At 38.4% G+C, this 18,988-nt stretch overlaps 1 long non-coding RNA gene across 5 annotated transcripts; it reads right to left on the bottom strand.

Annotated features, from left to right (window-relative positions):
* Positions 1–4,226: 4,226 nt before the first annotated feature.
* LOC126993845 (uncharacterized) lies at positions 4,227–18,606 on the bottom strand. Of its 5 annotated transcripts, none has more exons than XR_007748338.1 (4): positions 18,266–18,606; positions 14,651–14,733; positions 13,610–13,735; positions 4,227–4,595 (listed from the first exon to the last, which is right to left on the bottom strand). It is a non-coding gene; the product is annotated as an uncharacterized LOC126993845 (long non-coding RNA). The 5 variants fall into 5 exon arrangements; XR_007748340.1 differs by lacking the exon at positions 14,651–14,733 and adding an exon at positions 13,860–13,942; XR_007748339.1 differs by lacking the exon at positions 14,651–14,733.
* Between the last annotated feature and the right edge of the window lie 382 nt (positions 18,607–18,988).

The raw sequence follows: 18,988 nt of genomic DNA, 5'->3' as shown, positions 1-18,988 counted from the left end.
TATTGACTTCTTCCCTTTTTATTCAGTTTTTGAAAGTATCGAAAAGGAATTATGTTCGCTTACTATTGTTTGAAGTTGATTTAGATTTTTGACAAATATTTGTCTATTTTTTAGTATTTTATCATCGATATTTAGTAAAAAATTTACTATTGTATAAAAACAAACGGTTGTGATCATTAATCTCCTATCCAAATAGATTTTTGAATAAAATAAATTCGTCCATAAATAAGGGAGTTACAAGAAGAACATAAGCAATAAGGTTTTGATTATATTTGAGCCGGGTATGACACGTAGCAATGGGTTTAAGTTGGATAAGTTCAGGTTCAACAAGGACAATGGCAAGAATTGGTTTACCAACAGAGTGGTGGATGAGTGGAATAGACAGCAGTCATGTTGTGAGCGCTAACACGATAGATACTTTCAAGAAGAGGTGAAATACGTTCTTAGATGGGAGGGGTATGGGGCGTTACTTTGGTGCCGTGGTCTAGGCGGCATGTTGCGCTGTCCCGCGAGACCTCCTTCCTCCTCTTTTTTTTTTTTTTTTTTTGGGGGGGGGGAGGATACGGGATGGTGCGGTGTGGCGTTTTGCTTGCAGGGCCACATTGGGCTCACAGGAACTGCCTTGTATAGGCCACCCCCCGGTCTGGGTCCGAATTCACAAAGGCTTAGCTCGTAGTTTTGAGAACATTGAGATTCACAAAGCTCGCGCGGTAATAACCACAAACGAATTGAAGACGTCACGGGTTAGCGCGCGGATTTACAAAGCCTTACCGCGCTCTTGGTTACGCTAAATATGTAGCTAAATAACTATTGCCTCGGGGGTGTAGTAAACGCTAATAATATTATCATATTTACGTATAAATGCTTATAAATCGCGTTTTTCAACTTGAAATATAACTTTGCGAGTAGAGGAAGCCCATTTCTTTATAAAATGATTGGATATACACCCTTTGAGAGGTATATGCTAAGTGTGGGTGGTATGGCAACACTGACGCCCGCGGCCGGGGGATTGCCAGACCTCCCTCCTCCTTCATCTTCCTACCTTCTCATCCATTCATCCATCCATCTCTAGATTTGTCCCTCCGTGGAATGACCATGGACCTCTGTCGGGTGACAGCTAGCCCATGAGTTGGGCTGCACATATGGCAAGACAGTCTTAATTTTCCCTCGTTCCCTCCTTGTCCTTCGTTCCTGTCTGCCTCGATATCTGTCCCATATTTATCTTTGCTTTCTTCCTGCCTCAATCTCCTCCGTACCTTCTTTTTCTTCATCTTAAGCGGTAACAAGACATCGAACAGCAGAGTTACCTTGACGTAAACGTGCAGCAAACAACGAAATAATTAGATTCGTAGATTACGATTTAGTACAGATTGCTTTAAAAGGAAGAAAAATGGAAAAAGAGAATGGGTTTCTTGGCCCAGCAGCTGAAGGGGCCTCCCTAGGATTGGCTGACGGTTCTGTAAACGTGCTTGCGATTCGCTGCAAGGCCAATGACGTCATCAACCAATCAACGGCCTCGCTGACTTAGCGCGCCTCTAACTACCATCTAAGGTTTGTTTCGTGAATCTGACGCTAATATAATAGTGCGTAGTTATGTTAATTTGTAGTTAGTGAATATGTTTGTGAATTCCGCCCCTGTTGCAGACTCCTTATTTTCTTATGTTCTAAATTTAACAAGGGATTCCCGATTTTACAACCCCCCCTTATATATACTAAACAATAACTCTTGCATTGTTACCGCGCGGTAAGACCCTAACTAGATTCCCGACTATGCAGAGCCCAACGGGTGGGGGTGGGGGTGGGGGGGGATCGAGGGGAGGCAAAGCCCTCTCCTCCGTTAGGAAGGGCGGTGGGTGGTCGGAGGGGGGGGGGGTGAAGCCCCCCGGCCTGTTTTAGTTTAGGTCATGTTAGTCTCCTGAAAAGGAACTGACGCTGCCGCCATTAGATCGAGGGTGGTAACACTGCAGCAGAAAATGCATAACTGAAAACTGAGGCAAGCGACCGTCCCTCCTCCTCCTCCTCCTCCTCCAAAGATTGCTCCCTCCCCAAAGGGGGGAGCACGGGGCTTTGCCAATGGCGGCCCGTAGCAAGGTGCCAACTGGCCGACTCTATCAGCGACCGCAGTCTATCCGACTAAGTCGTTCTGTCGACGAGGACTTGCGTGTCTCTGCGACCCTCCCGCGGAACTGGAATCCTAAAGGTTTGCCCAATTGTCAATTCACGTAATCACTTTACAAATTTAGCTCAGTTTCAGTTTACTAACCTCTCCCTTCAGAGATCGAGCTCGGATCACAAACTTATCCAGAATTCCTAAAAAGAAGAGAGAGAAAAAAAAGAAAAGTAACGTATTATAGGCTCCTAAGTCATTCCTCCTCACACCAAGAACTTATCTAACATCTTCTTGAATGTATCTATCGTGTTGGCGCTCAACACATGACTTCAACAGATTCAACAGGGACATAGACAAAAATTGGTTTACAAACAGGGTGGTGGATGAGTGGAATAGGCTTAGCAGTCATGTAGTGAGTGCCAATACAATTGTCACATTCAAAAATAGATTAGATAAATTCATGGACAGCGATATTAGGTGGGGTTAGATACACGGGAGCTACACGGGAGATTAGGTTCAGAGGAGCTGCCTCGTACAGGCCTACCGGCCTCTTGCAGACTCCTATGTTCTTATGTTCTTACGTACGTCTGTTCCACTCATCCATCACTGTTGGTAAACCAATTCTTGCCTATGTCTTTGTTGAACCTGAACTTATCCAACAAAAACACATTGCTACGTGTCCTACCCGGTGTGGTGTCATCTGCAATCCACGTATCCTAGGACATCCCATCCAATCTGTGCATGCGCGGGATTTGTTTACAAACAAAAAGTGGATGAATTGCGACACGGTACCGTGTCTTTGTCGACTGCCTTTCGCGATATGTCCCACCTGAGTTTATTTTTTTATCTTTTTAAAAGTAAATGTAGACGTATGTTCTGAACTTGAAAATTGCTTGAAATATGAAAGTTTCTTCCTGTACCCTTTGTATGTCAGTAAATGTGGTAAATGAGGTATGCCGGTAAATGTGATAAATGAGGTAACCTGCTCCCCTTGTATGTCGGTAAATGTGATAAATGAGATAACCTGCATCCCTTGTATGTCGGTAAATGTTATAAATGAGATAATCTGCTCCCCTTGTATGTCGGTAAATGTGATAAATGAGATAACCTGCACCCCTTCTATGTCGGTACATGTGATAAATGAGATAACCTACACCCCTTGTATGTCGGTAAATGTGATAAATGAGATAACCTGCACCCCTTCTATGTTGGTATATGTGATAAATGAGATAACCTACACCCCTTGTATGTCGGTATATGTGATAAATGAGATATCCTGCACCCCTTGTATGTCGGTATATGTGATAAATGAGATAACCTACACCCCTTGTATGTCGGTATATGTGATATATGAGATAACCTGAACCCCTTGCATCTCGGTAAATGTGATAAATGAGATAACCTGCACCCCTTGTATGTCGGTAAATGTGATAAATGAGGTACCCTACACCCCTTGTATGTCGGTAAATGTGATAAATGTGATAACCTGCACCCCTTGTATGTCGGTAAATGTGATAGATGGGGTACCCTACACCCTCACAACTCATTTTTTATTCGCTTGTACGGTTTCTTTTAGAAACCGGAATGATAGGTGGTCTTCTGGACAGCCTGTGGGTAGTCTTAAGCCACACGGAGGTGACTAAAAAATCCCACGTGGTAGCGTGGGGATTCGAATCGACATTGTCCATGGCGTGATGAATGCTGGCCCCGCACGCTAATCACTCAGCCACCGCCTACCCGTGTATATCAGTAAATGTGATAAATGAGATAAACGAAACCCCTTGTATGTCGGTAAATGTGATAAATGAAGGAACCTGAAACCTTGTATGTCAGTAAATATGATAAATGAGATAACTTACACCCCTTGTAAGTCGGTTTATGTGATAAATGATATAACCTACACCCCTTGTATGTCGGTTTATGTGATAAATGAGATAACCTACACCCCTTGTATGTCGGTATATGTGATAAATGAGAAAACCTACACCCCTTGTATGTCGGTAAATGTGATAAATGAGATAACCTACACCCCTTGTATGTCGGTAAATGTGATAAATGAGATAACCTACAAACCTTGTATGTCGGTAAACGTGATAAATGAGATAAACTACATCCCTTCTATGTCGGTAAATGTGATAAATGAGATAACCTACACCCCTTGTATGTCGGTAAATGTGATAAATGAGATAACCTACACCCCTTGTATGTCAGTAAATGTGATAAATGAGATAACCTACACCCCTTGTATGTCAGTAAATGTGATAAATGAGATAACCTACACCCCTTGTATGTCGGTAAATGTGATAAATGAGATAACCTACACCCCTTGTATGTCGGTAAATGTGATAAATGAGATAACCTACACCCCTTGTATGTCGGTAAATGTGATAAATGAGATAACCTGCATCCCTTGTATGTCGGTAAATGTGATAAATGAGATAACCTACACCCCTTGTATGTCAGTAAATGTGATAAATGAGATAACCTACACCCCTTTTTTGTCAGTAAATGTTATATATGAGATAACATAAACCCTTGTATGTCTGAAGATGTGATAAATGAGATAACCTGACCGCCTTGTATGTCAGTAAATGTGATAAATGAGATAACCTACACCCCTTGTATGTCAGTAAATGTGATAAATGAGATAACCTACACCCCTTGTATGTCGGTAAATGTGATAAATGAGATAACCTACACCCCTTGTATGTCAGTAAATGTGATAAATGAGATAACCTACACCATTGTATGTCGGTAAATGTGATAAATGAGATAACCTACACCCCTTGTATGTCGGTAAATGTGATAAATGAGATAGCCTACACCCCTTGTAAGTCGGTATATGTGATAAATGAGATAGCCTCCACCCTTGTATGTCGGTAAATGCGATAAATGATGTAACCTGAAACCTTGTATGTCAGTAAATGTGATAAATGAGATAACCTACACCCCTTGTATGTCGGTAAATGTGATAAATGAGATAACCTGCACCCCTTGTATGTCGGTAAATGAGATAAATGAGATAACCTGCAACCCTTGTATTTCGGTAAATGTGATAAATGAGGTAACCTACACCCTTGTATGTCGGTAAATGTGATAAATGAGATAACCTGCACCCTGTATGTCGGTAAATGTGATAAATGAGATAACCTACACCCCTTGTATGTCGGTAAATGTGATAAATGAGATAACCTGCACCCCTTGTATGTCGGTAAATGTGATAAATGAGATAACCTACACCCCTTGTATGTCGGTAAATGTGATAAATGAGATAACCTACACCCCTTGTATGTCGGTAAATGTAATAAATGAGATAACTTACACCCCTTGTATGTCGGTAAATGTAATAAATGAGATAACCTACACCTTTTCTATATGTCGGTATATGTGATAAATGAGATAACCTACACCCTTTGTATGTCGGTAAATGTGATAAATGAGATAACCTACACCCTTGTATGTCGGTAAATGTGATAAATGAGATAACCTACACCCCTTGTATGTCGGTAAATGTGATAAATGAGATAACCTACACCCCTTGTATGTCGGTAAATGTGATAAATGAGATAACCTACACCCTTGTATGTCGGTAAATGTGATAAATGAGATAACCTACACCCCTTGTATGTCGGTAAATGTGATAAATGAGATAACCTACACCCCTTGTATGTCGGTAAATGTGATAAATGAGATAACCTACACCCCTTGTATGTCGGTAAATGTGATAAATGAGATAACCTACACCCCTTGTATGTCGGTATATGTGATAAATGAGAAAACCTACACCCCTTGTATGTCGGTAAATGTGATAAATGAGATACCTTACACCCCTTGTATGTCGGTAAATGTGATAAATGAGAAAACCTACACCCCTTGTATGTCGGTAAATGTGATAAATGAGATAACCTACACCCCTTGTATGTCGGTAAATGTGATAAATGAGATAACCTACACCCTTGTATGTCGGTAAATGTGATAAATGAGATAACCTGCATCCCTTGTATGTCGGTAAATGTGATAAATGAGATAACCTACACCCCTTGTATGTCGGTAAATGTGATAAATGAGATAACCTACACCCCTTGTATGTCGGTAAATGTGATAAATGAGATAACCTACACCCTTGTATGTCGGTAAATGTGATAAATGAGATAACCTACACCCCTTGTATGTCGGTAAATGTGATAAATGAGATAACCTACACCCCTTGTATGTCGGTAAAACTGATAAATGAGATAACCTACACCCGTTGTATGTCAGTAAATGTGATAAATGAGATAACCTAAAACCCTTGCATCTCGGTAAATGTGATAAAAGAGATAAAAAGCACCCCTTGTATGTCGGTAAATGTGATAAATGAGATAACCTACACCCCTTGTATGTCGGTAAATGTGATAAATGAGATAACCTACACCCCTTGTATGTCGGTAAATGTGATAAATGAGATAACCTACACCCTTTGTATGTCGGTAAATGTGATAAATGAGATAACCTGCAGTCCTTGTATGTCGGTATATGTGATAAATGAGATAACCTACACCCCTTGTATGTCGGTAAATGTGATAAATGAGATAACCTACACCACTTGTATGTCGGTAAATGTGATAAATGAGATAACCTACACCCCTTGTATGTCGGTAAAAGTGATAAATGAGATAACCTACACCCCTTGTATGTCGGTAAATGTGATAAATGAGATAACCTACACCCCTTGTATGTCGGTAAATGTGATAAATGAGATAACCTACACCCTTGTATGTCGGTAAATGTGATAAATGAGATAACCTACACCCCTTGTATGTCGGTAAATGTGATAAATGAGATAACCTACACCCCTTGTATGTCGGTAAATGTGATAAATGAGATAACCTACACCCCTTGTATGTCGGTAAATGTGATAAATGAGATAACCTACACCCTTGTATGTCAGTAAATGTGATAAATGAGATAACCTACACCCCTTGTATGTCGGTAAATGTGATAAATGAGATAACCTACACCCATTGTATGTCGGTAAATGTGATAAATGAGATAACCTACACCCCTTGTATGTCGGTAAATGTGATAAATGTGATAACCTGCACCCCTTGTATGTCGGTAAACGTGATAAATGAGATAAACTACATCCCTCCTATGTCGGTAAATGTGATAAATGAGATAATTTACACCCCCTGTATGTCGGTAAATGTGATAAATGAGATAACTTCCACTCCTTGTATGTCAGTATATGTGATAAATGAGATAACCTACACCCTTTGTATGTCGGTAAATGTAATAAATGAGCTACCCTACACCCCTTGTATATCGGTAAATGTGATAAATGAGTTACCCTACTCCCCTTGTATGTCGGTAAATGTGATAAATGAGATAACCTGCATCCCTTGTGTGTCGGTATATGTGATAAATGAGATAACCTACACCCCTTGTATATCAGTAAATGTGATAAATGAGATAACTTACACCCCTTGTATGTCGGTAAAAGTGATAAATGAATTACCCTACAAGCCTTGTATGTCAGTTATTGTGATAAATGAGGTACCCTACATCCTTATATGTCGGTAAATATAATAAATGAGATAACATGCATCCCTTGTATGTCGGTATATGTGATAAATGAGGTAACCTACACCTTTTGAATATCGGTAAATGTGATAAATGAGATAACCTACACCCCTTGTATGTCAGTAAATGTGATAAATGAGATAACCTACACCCTTGTATGTCGGTATATGTGATAAATGAGATAACCTACACCCCTTGTATGTCAGTAAATGTGATAAATGAGATAACTTACACCCCTTGTATGTCGGTAAAAGTGATAAATGAGATAACCTACACCCCTTGTATGTCGGTAAATGTGATAAATGAGATAACCTACACCCCTTGTATGTCGGTAAATGTGATAAATGAGATAACCTACACCCCTTGTATGTCGGTAAATGTGATAAATGAGATAACCTACACCCTTGTATGTCGGTAAATGTGATAAATGAGATAACCTACACCCTTGTATGTCGGTAAATGTGATAAATGAGATAACCTACACCCTTGTATGTCGGTAAATGTGATAAATGAGATAACCTACACCCTTGTATGTCGGTAAATGTGATAAATGAGATAACCTACACCCTTGTATGTCGGTAAATGTGATAAATGAGATAACCTACACCCCTTGTATGTCGGTAAATGTGATAAATGAGATAACCTACACCCCTTGTATGTCGGTAAATGTGATAAATGAGATAACCTACACCCCTTGTATGTCGGTAAATGTGATAAATGAGATAACCTACACCCTTGTATGTCGGTAAATGTGATAAATGAGATAACCTACACCCCTTGTATGTCGGTAAATGTGATAAATGAGATAACCTACACCCTTGTATGTCGGTAAATGTGATAAATGAGGTTACCCTACTCCAATTTTATTTCGGTAAATGTGATAATGAGATAACCTACACCCTTGTATGTCGGTAAATGTGATAAATGAGATAACCTACACCCTTGTATGTCGGTAAATGTGATAAATGAGATAACCTACACCCTTGTATGTCGGTAAATGTGATAAATGAGATAACCTACACCCCTTGTATGTCGGTAAATGTGATGAATGAGATAACCTACACCTCTTTTATGTCGGTATATGTGATAAATGAGATATCCTGCATCAATTGTATGTCGGTAAATGTGATAAATGAGATAACTTACACCCTTGTATGTCGGTATATGTGATAAATGAGAAAACCTACACCCCTTGTATGTCGGTAAATATAATAAATGAGATAACATGCACCCCTTGTATGTCGGTATATGTGATAAATGAGTTACCCTACCCCCCTTGTATGTCGGTAAGTGTAATAAATGAGGTAACCTACACCTTTTGTATGTCGGTAAATGTGATAAATGAGATAACCTGCATCCCTTGTATGTCGGTATATGTGATAAATGAGATAACCTACACCCCTTGTATGTCGGTAAATGTGATAAATGAGATAACCTACACCCCTTGTATGTCGGTAAATGTGATAAATGAGATAACCTACACCCCTTGTATGTCGGTAAATGTGATAAATGAGATAACCTACACCCCTTGTATGTCGGTAAATGTGATAAATGAGATAACCTACACCCTTGTATGTCGGTAAATGTGATAAATGAGATAACCTACACCCCTTGTATGTCGGTAAATGTGATAAATGAGATAACCTACACCCCTTGTATGTCGGTAAATGTGATAAATGAGATAACCTGCACCCCTTTTATGTCGGTAAATGTGATAAATGAGATAACCTACACCCCTTGTATGTCGGTAAATGTGATAAATGAGGTACCCTACACCCTTGTATGTCGGTAAATGTGATAAATGAGATAACCTACACCCCTTGTATGTCAGTAAATGTGATAAATGAGGTACCCTACACCCTTGTATGTCGGTAAATGTAATAAATGAGATAACATGCACCCCTTGTATGTCGGTATATGTGATAAATGAGATACTCTACACCCCTTGTATGTCGGTAAATGTGATAAATGAGTTACCCTACACCCCTTGTATGTCGGTAAATGTGATAAATGAGATAACCTACACCCCTTGTATGTCAGTAAATGTGATAAATGAGATAACCTACACCCCTTGTATGTCGGTAAATGTGATAAATGAGATAACCTACACCCTTTGTATGTCGGTAAATGTGATAAATGAGATAACCTACACCCCTTGTATGTCGGTAAATGTGATAAATGAGATAACCTACACCCTTGTATGTCGGTAAATGTGATAAATGAGATAACCTACACCCCTTGTATGTCGGTAAATGTGATAAATGAGATAACCTACACCCCTTGTATGTCAGTAAATGTGATAAATGAGATAACCTACACCCCTTGTATGTCGGTAAATGTGATAAATGAGATAACCTACACCCCTTGTATGTCGGTAAATGTGATAAATGAGATAACCTACACCCTTGTATGTCGGTAAATGTGATAAATGAGATAACCTACACCCCTTGTATGTCAGTAAATGTGATAAATGAGATAACCTACAGTCCTTGTATGTCAGTAAATGTGATAAATGAGATAACCTACACCCCTTGTATGTCAGTAAATGTGATAAATGAGATAACCTACACCCCTTGTATGTCGGTAAATGTGATAAATGAGATAACCTACACCCCTTGTATGTCGGTAAATGTGATAAATGAGGTACCCTACACCCTTGTATGTCGGTAAATGTGATAAATGAGGTACCCTACACCCTTGTATGTCAGTAAATGTGATAAATGAGATAACCTACACCCCTTGTATGTCGGTAAATGTGATAAATGAGATAACCTACACCCTTTGTATGTCGGTAAATGTGATAAATGAGATAACCTACACCCCTTGTATGTCGGTAAATGTGATAAATGAGAAAACCTACACCCCTTGTATGTCGGTAAATGTGATAAATGAGATAAACTACACCCCTTGTATGTCGGTAAATGTGATAAATGAGATAACCTACACCCCTTGTATGTCGGTAAATGTGATAAATGAGATAACCTACACCCCTTGTATGTCGGTAAATGTGATAAATGAGATAACCTACACCCTTGTATGTCGGTAAATGTGATAAATGAGAAAACCTACACCCCTTGTATGTCGGTAAATGTGATAAATGAGATAAACTACACCCCTTGTATGTCGGTAAATGTGATAAATGAGACAACCTACACCCCTTGTATGTCGGTAAATGTGATACATGAGATAACCTGCATCCCTTGTATGTCGGTATATGTGAAAAATGAGATACCTTCACCCCTTGTATGTCAGTAAATGTGATAAATGAGATAACCTACACCCCTTGTATGTCGGTAAAAGTGATAAATGAGATAACCTACACCCATTGTATGTCGGTAAAACTGATAAATGAGATAACCTACACCCCTTGTATGTCAGTAAATGTGATAAATGAGATAACTAACACCCCTTCCATCTCGGTAAATGTGATAAATGAGATAAAAAGCACCCCTTGTATGTCGATATATGTGATAAATGAGATAACCTACACCCCTTGTATGTCGGTAAATGTGATAAATGAGGTACCCTACACCCCTTGTATGTCGGTAAATGTGATAAATGAGATAACCTACACCTTTGTATGTCGGTAAATGTGATAAATGAGATAACCTACACCCCTTGTATGTCGGTAAATGTGATAAATGAGATAACCTACACCTTTGTATGTCGGTAAATGTGATAAATGAGATAAACTACACCCCTTGTATGTCGGTAAATGTGATAAATGAGATAACCTGCACCCCTTGTATGTCGGTAAATGTGATAAATGAGATAACCTACACCCCTTGTATGTCGGTAAATGTGATAAATGAGATAACCTACACCCCTTGTATGTCGGTAAATGTGATAAATGAGATAACCTACACCCTTGTATATCGGTAAATGTGATAAATGAGATAACCTACACCCCTTGTATGTCAGTAAATGTGATAAATGAGATAACCTACACCCTTGTATGTCAGTAAATGTGATAAATGAGATAACCTACACCCTTGTATGTCAGTAAATGTGATAAATGAGATAACCTACACCCTTGTATGTCGGTAAATGTGATAAATGAGATAACCTACACCCTTGTATGTCAGTAAATGTGATAAATGAGATAACCTACACCCCTTGTATGTCAGTAAATGTGATAAATGAGATAACCTACACCCTTGTATGTCGGTAAATGTGATAAATGAGATAACCTACACCCCTTGTATGTCGGTAAATGTGATAAATGAGATAACCTATACCCTTGTATGTCAGTAAATGTGATAAATGAGATAACCTCCACCCTTGTATGTCGGTAAATGTGATGAATGAGATAACCTGTTCACCTTGTATGTCAGTAAATGTGATAAATGAGATAACCTGCACCCCTTGTATGTCAGTAAATGTGATAAATGAGATAACCTGTTCACCTTGTATGTCAGTAAATGTGATAAATGAGATAACCTACACCCCTTGTATGTCGGTGTATGTGATAAATGAGATAACCTACACCCCTTGTATGTCGGTAAAGGCGATAAATGAGATAACCTACACCCTAGTGTGTCGGTAAATGTGATAAATGTGATAACTTACACCCCTTGTATGTCGGTAAATGTGATAAATGAGATAACCTACACCCTTGTATGTCTGTAAATGTGATAAATGAGATAACCTACACCCTTTGTATGTCGGTAAATGTGATAAATGAGATAACCTACACCCCTTGTATGTCAGTAAATGTGATAAATGAGATAACCTACACCCTTGTATGTCGGTAAATGTGATAAATGAGATAACCTACACCCCTTGTATGTCGGTAAATGTGATAAATGAGATAACCTACACCCTTTGTATGTCGGTAAATGTGATAAATGAGATAACCTGCACTCCTTATATGTCGGTATATGTGATAAATGAGGTACCCTACACCCTTGTATGTCGGTAAATGTGAGAAATGAGGTACCTCTTGTATGTCGGTAAATGTGAAAAATGAGATAACCTACACCCCTTGTATGTCAGTAAATGTGATAAATGAGGTACCCTACACCCCTTGTATGTCAGTAAATGTGATAAATGAGATAACATACACCACTTGTATGTTGGTAAAAGTGATAAATGAGAAAACCTACACCCCTTGTATGTCGATAAATGTGATAAATGAGATAACCTACACCCTTTGCATGTCGGTATATGTGATAAATGAGATAGCCTACACCCCTTGTATGTCGGTAAATGTGATAAATGAGGTACCCTACACCCTTGTATGTCAGTAAATGTGATAAATGAGATAACCTACACCCCTTGTATGTCGGTAAATGTAATAAATGAGATAACATGCACCCCTTGTATGTCGGTAAATGTGATAAATGAGGTACCCTACACCCTTGTATGTCGGTAAATGTGATAAATGAGATAACCTACACCCCTTGTATGTCGGTAAATGTGATAAATGAGATAACCTGCACCCCTTTTATGTCGGTAAATGTGATAAATGGGGTACCCTACACCCCTTGTATGTCGGTAAATGTGATAAATGAGATAACCTACACCCCTTGTATGTCGGTAAATGTGATAAATCAGTTTCCCTACACCAATTCTATGTCGGTAAATGTGATAAATGAGATAACCTACACCCTTTGTATGTCAGTAAATGTGATAAATGAGATAACCTACACCCCTTCTATGTCGGTAAATGTGATAAATGAGGTAACCTACACCCTTGTATGTCGGTAAATGTGATAAAAGAGATAACCTACACCACTTGTATTTCTTTAAATGTGATAACTGAGATAACCTACACCCATTGTATGTCAGTAAATGTGATAAATGAGATAACCTACACCCCTTGTATGTCGGTAAATGTGATAAATGAGATAACCTACACCGCTTGCATCTCGGTAAATGTGATAAATGAGATAACCTACACCCTTGTATGTCGGTAAATGTGATAAATGAGATAACCTACACCCCTTGTATGTCAGTAAATGTGATAAATGAGATAACCTACACCCCTTGTATGTCAGTAAATGTGATAAATGAGATAACCTACACCCCTTGTATGTCAGTAAATGTGATAAATGAGATAACCTACAATCCTTGTATGTCAGTAAATGTGATAAATGAGATAACCTACATCCTTGTATGTCGGTAAATGTGATAAATGAGGTAACCTACACCCTTGTATGTCAGTAAATGTGATAAATGAGATAACCTACACCCTTGTATGTCAGTAAATGTGATAAATGAGATAACCTACACCCCTTGTATGTCAGTAAATGTGATAAATGAGATAACCTACAATCCTTGTATGTCAGTAAATGTGATAAATGAGATAACCTACATCCTTGTATGTCGGTAAATGTGATAAATGAGATAAACTACACCCCTTGCATGTCGGTAAATGTGAAAAATGAGATAACCTACACCCCTTGTATGTCGGTAAATGTGATAAATGAGATAATCTACACACCTTGTAGCTATGTCGGTAAATGTGATAAATGAGATAACCTACACCTCTTGTATGTCAGTAAATGTGATAAATGAGATAACCTGCACACCTTGTATGTCAGTAAATGTGATAAATGAGATAACCTACACCCCTTGTATGTCGGTAAATGTGATAAATGAGATAACCTACACCCCTTGTATGTCGGTAAATGTGATAAATGAGATAACCTACACCCTTGTATGTCAGTAAATGTGATAAATGAGATAACCTACACCCTTGTATGTCAGTAAATGTGATAAATGAGATAACCTGCACCCTTGTATGTCGGTAAATGTGATAAATGAGATAACCTACACCCTTGTATGTCGGTAAATGTGATAAACGAGATAACCTACACCTTGTATGTCAGTAAATGTGATAAATGAGATAACCTACACCCTTGTATGTCGGTAAATGTGATAAATGAGATAACCTACACCCTTGTATGTCAGTAAATGTGATAAATGAGATAACCTACACCCTTGTATGTCAGTAAATGTGATAAATGAGATAACCTACACCCTTGTATGTCAGTAAATGTGATAAATGAGATAACCTACACCCCTTGTATGTCAGTAAATGTGATAAATGAGATAACCTACACCCTTGTATGTCAGTAAATGTGATAAATGAGGTAACCTTCATTCCTTGTATGTCGGTAAATGTGATAAATGAGATAAACTACACCTTGTATGTAAGTAAGTGTGAAAAATGAGATAACCTAAACCCCCTTGTATGTCGGTAAATGTGATAAATAAGATAACCTGAAACCTTGTATGTCAGTAAATGTGATAAATGAGATAACCTACACCCCTTGTATGTCAGGATATGTGATAAATGAGATAATCTACACCCCTTGTATGTCGGTAAATGTGATAACTGAGATAACCTACACTCCTTGTATGTCGGTATATGTGATAAATGAGATAACCTACACCCCTTGTATGTCAGTAAATGTGATAAATGAGATAACCTACACCCCTTGTATGTCGGTAAATGTGATAAATGAGATAACCTACACCCCTTGTATGTCAGTAAATGTGATAAATGAGATAACCACCTCCCCGTGTATGTCGGTAAATGTGATAAATGAGATAACCTACACCCCTTGTATGTCGGTAAATGTGATAAATGAGGTACCCTACACCCCTTGTATGTCGGTAAATGTGATAAATGAGATAACCTGCAGCCCTTTTATGTCGGTAAATGTGATAAATGAGGTACCCAACACCCCTTCTATATCGGTAAATGTGATAAATGAGATAACCTACACCCCTTGTATGTCAGTAAATGTGATAAATGAGATAACCTACACCCTTTGTATGTCAGTATATATGATAAATGAGTTACCCTACACCCCTTGTATGTCGGTAAATGTGACAAATGAGGAACCCTACACCCTTGTATGTCGGTATATGTAATAAATGAGATAACCTGCATCCCTTGTATGTCAGTAAATGTGATAAATGAGATAACCTACACCTTGTATGTCGGTAAATGTGATAAATGAGATAACCTACCCTTGTATGTCAGTAAATGTGATATATGAGATAACCTACACCATTGTATGTCTGTAAATGTTATAAATGAGATAACCTACACCCCTTGTATGTCGGTAAATGTGATAAATGATATAACCTACACCCTTGTATGTCGGTAAATGTGATAAATGAGATAACCTACACCCTTGTATGTCGGTAAATGTGATAAATGAGATAACCTACACCCTTGTATGTCGGTAAATGTGATAAATGAGGTAACCTGCACCCCTTGTATGTCGGTAAATGTGATAAATGATATAACCTACACCTTGTATGTCGGTAAATGTGATAAATGAGATAACCTACCCCTTGTATGTCAGTAAATGTGATAAATGAGATAACCTACACCCTTGTATGTCGGTAAATGTGATAAATGAGATAACCTACACCCTTGTATGTCAGTAAATGTGATAAATGAGATAACCTACACCCCTTGTATGTCGGTAAATGTGATAAATGAGATAACCTACACCCTTGTATGTCGGTAAATGTGATAAATGAGATAACCTACACCCTTTTATGTCGGTAAATGTGATAAATCAGATAACCTACACCTTGTATGTCGGTAAATGTGATAAATGAGATAACCTACACCCCTTGTATGTCGGTAAATGTGATAAATGAGGTAACCTACACCCTTGTATGTCGGTAAATGTGATAAATGAGGTACCCTACACCCTTGTATGTCAGTAAATGTGATAAATGAGATAACCTACACCCCTTGTATGTCGGTAAATGTGATAAATGAGATAACCTACACCCCTTGTATGTCAGTAAATGTGATAAATGAGATAACCTACACCCCTTGTATGTCGGTAAATGTGATAAATGAGATAACCTGCACCCCTTGTATGTCGGTAAATGTGATAAATGAGGTACCCTACACCCTTGTATGTCGGTAAATGTGATAAATGAGATAACCTACACCCCTTGTATGTCAGTAAATGTGATAAATGAGGTACCCTACACCCCTTGTATGTCAGTAAATGTGATAAATGAGATAACGTGCACCCCTTGTATGTCGGTAGATGTGATAAATGGGGTACCCTACACCACTTGTATGCCGGTAAATGTGATAAATAAGATGACCTACATCCCTTGTATGTCGGTATATGTGATAAATGAGGTACCCTACACCCTTGTATGTCTGTAAATGTGATAAATGAGGTACCCTACACCCTGGTATGTCAGTAAATGTGATAAATGAGATAACCTACACCCCTTGTATGTCAGTAAATGTGATAAATGAGATAACCTACACCCCTTGTATGTCGGTATATGTGATAAATGAGGTACCCTACACCCTTGTATGTCTGTAAATGTGATAAATGAGGTACCCTACACCCTGGTATGTCGGTAAATGTGATAAATGAGGTACCCTACACCCTGGTATGTCAGTAAATGTGATAAATGAGATAACCTACACCCCTTGTATGTCGGTAAATGTAATAAATGAGTTAACATGCACCCCTTGTATGTCGGTAAATGTGATAAATGAGGTACCCTACACCCTTGTATGTCGGTAAATGTAATAAATGAGATAACATGCACCCCTTGTATGTCGGTAAATGTGATAAATCAGTTACCCTACACCACTTGTATGTCGGTAAATGTGATAAATGAGGTAACCTACACTCCTTGTATGTCAGTTAATAAGATAAATGAGATAACCTGCATCCCTTGTACGTCGGTTCATGTGATACATGAGATAACCTACACCCCTTGTATGTCAGTAAATGTGATAAATGAGGTAACCCTTGTATATCGGTAAATGTGATAAATGAGATAACCTACACCCCTTCTATGTCGGTAAATGTGATAAATGAGATAACCTACACCCTTTGTATGTCAGTAAATGTGATAAATGAGATAACCTACACCCCTTGTATGTCGGTAAATGTGATAAATGAGTTACCCTACACCACTTCTATGTCAGTAAATGTGATAAATGAGATAACCTACACCCCTTGTATGTCGGTAAATGTGATAAATGAGGTAACCTAAACCCCTTGTATGTCGGTAAATGTGATAAAAGAGATAACCTGCATCCCTTGTATGTCGGTATATGTGATAAATGAGATAACCTACACCCCTTGTATGTCGGTATATGTGATAAATGAGATAACCTACACCCCTTGTATGTCGGTAAATGTGATAAATGAGATAACCTACACCCCTTGTATGTCGGTAAATGTGATAAATGAGATAACCTACACAACTTGTATGTCGGTAAATGTGATAAATGAGATAACCTACACCCTTTGTATGTCGGTAAATGTGATAAATGAGATAACCTACACCCTTTGTATGTCGGTAAATGTGATAAATGAGATAACCTACACCCCTTTGTATGTCGGTAAATGTGATAAATGAGATAACCTACACCCCTTGTATGTCGGTAAATGTGATAAATGAGATAACCTACACCCCTTGTATGTCGGTAAATGTGATAAATGAGATAACCTACACCACTTGTATGTCGGTAAATGTGATAAATGAGATAACCTACACCCTTTTTATGTCAGTAAATGTGATAAATGAGATAACCTACACCCCTTGTATGTCGGTAAATGTGATAAATGAGATAACCTACACCCCTTGTATGTCAGTAAATGTGATAAATGAGATAACCTACACCCCTTGTATGTCAGTAAATGTGATAAATGAGATAACCTACACCCCTTGTATGTCGGTAAATGTGATAAATGAGATAACCTACACCCCTTGTATGTCGGTAAATGTGATAAATGAGATAACCTGCACCCCTTGTATGTCGGTATATGTGATAAATGAGGTACCCTACACCCCTTGTATGTAAGTAAATGTGATAAATGAGATAACCTACACCACTTGTATGTCAGTAAATGTGATAAATGAGGTAACCCTTGTATGTCGGTATATGTGATAAATGAGATAACCTTCACCCCTTGTATATCGGTATATGTGATAAATGAGATAACCTACACCCCTTGTATGTCAGTATATATGATAAATGAGTTACCCTACACCCCTTGTATGTCGGTAAATGTGACAAATGAGATAACGTGCACCCCTTGTATGTCGGTATATGTGATAAATGAGATAGCCTGTACCCCTTGTATATCAGTATATGTGATAAATGAGATAACCTACACCCCTTGTATGTCAGTATATGTGATAAATGAGGTACCCTACACCCCTTGTATGTCAGTAAATGTGATAAATGAGATAACCTACACCCCTTGTATGTCAGTATATATGATAAATGAGTTACCCTACACCCCTTGTATGTCAGTACGCCGGTGTCGGAATCCTATGTCGGTATTAAATGAG

The sequence above is a fragment of the Eriocheir sinensis genome, unplaced genomic scaffold (genome assembly GCF_024679095.1).
Source record: "Eriocheir sinensis breed Jianghai 21 unplaced genomic scaffold, ASM2467909v1 Scaffold688, whole genome shotgun sequence".
In the NCBI taxonomy this organism is placed as follows: Eukaryota; Metazoa; Arthropoda; class Malacostraca; order Decapoda; family Varunidae; genus Eriocheir; species Eriocheir sinensis.
Note: the sequence above shows the minus strand (reverse complement) of the source record. Positions and strands in the feature narration are given on the sequence as shown.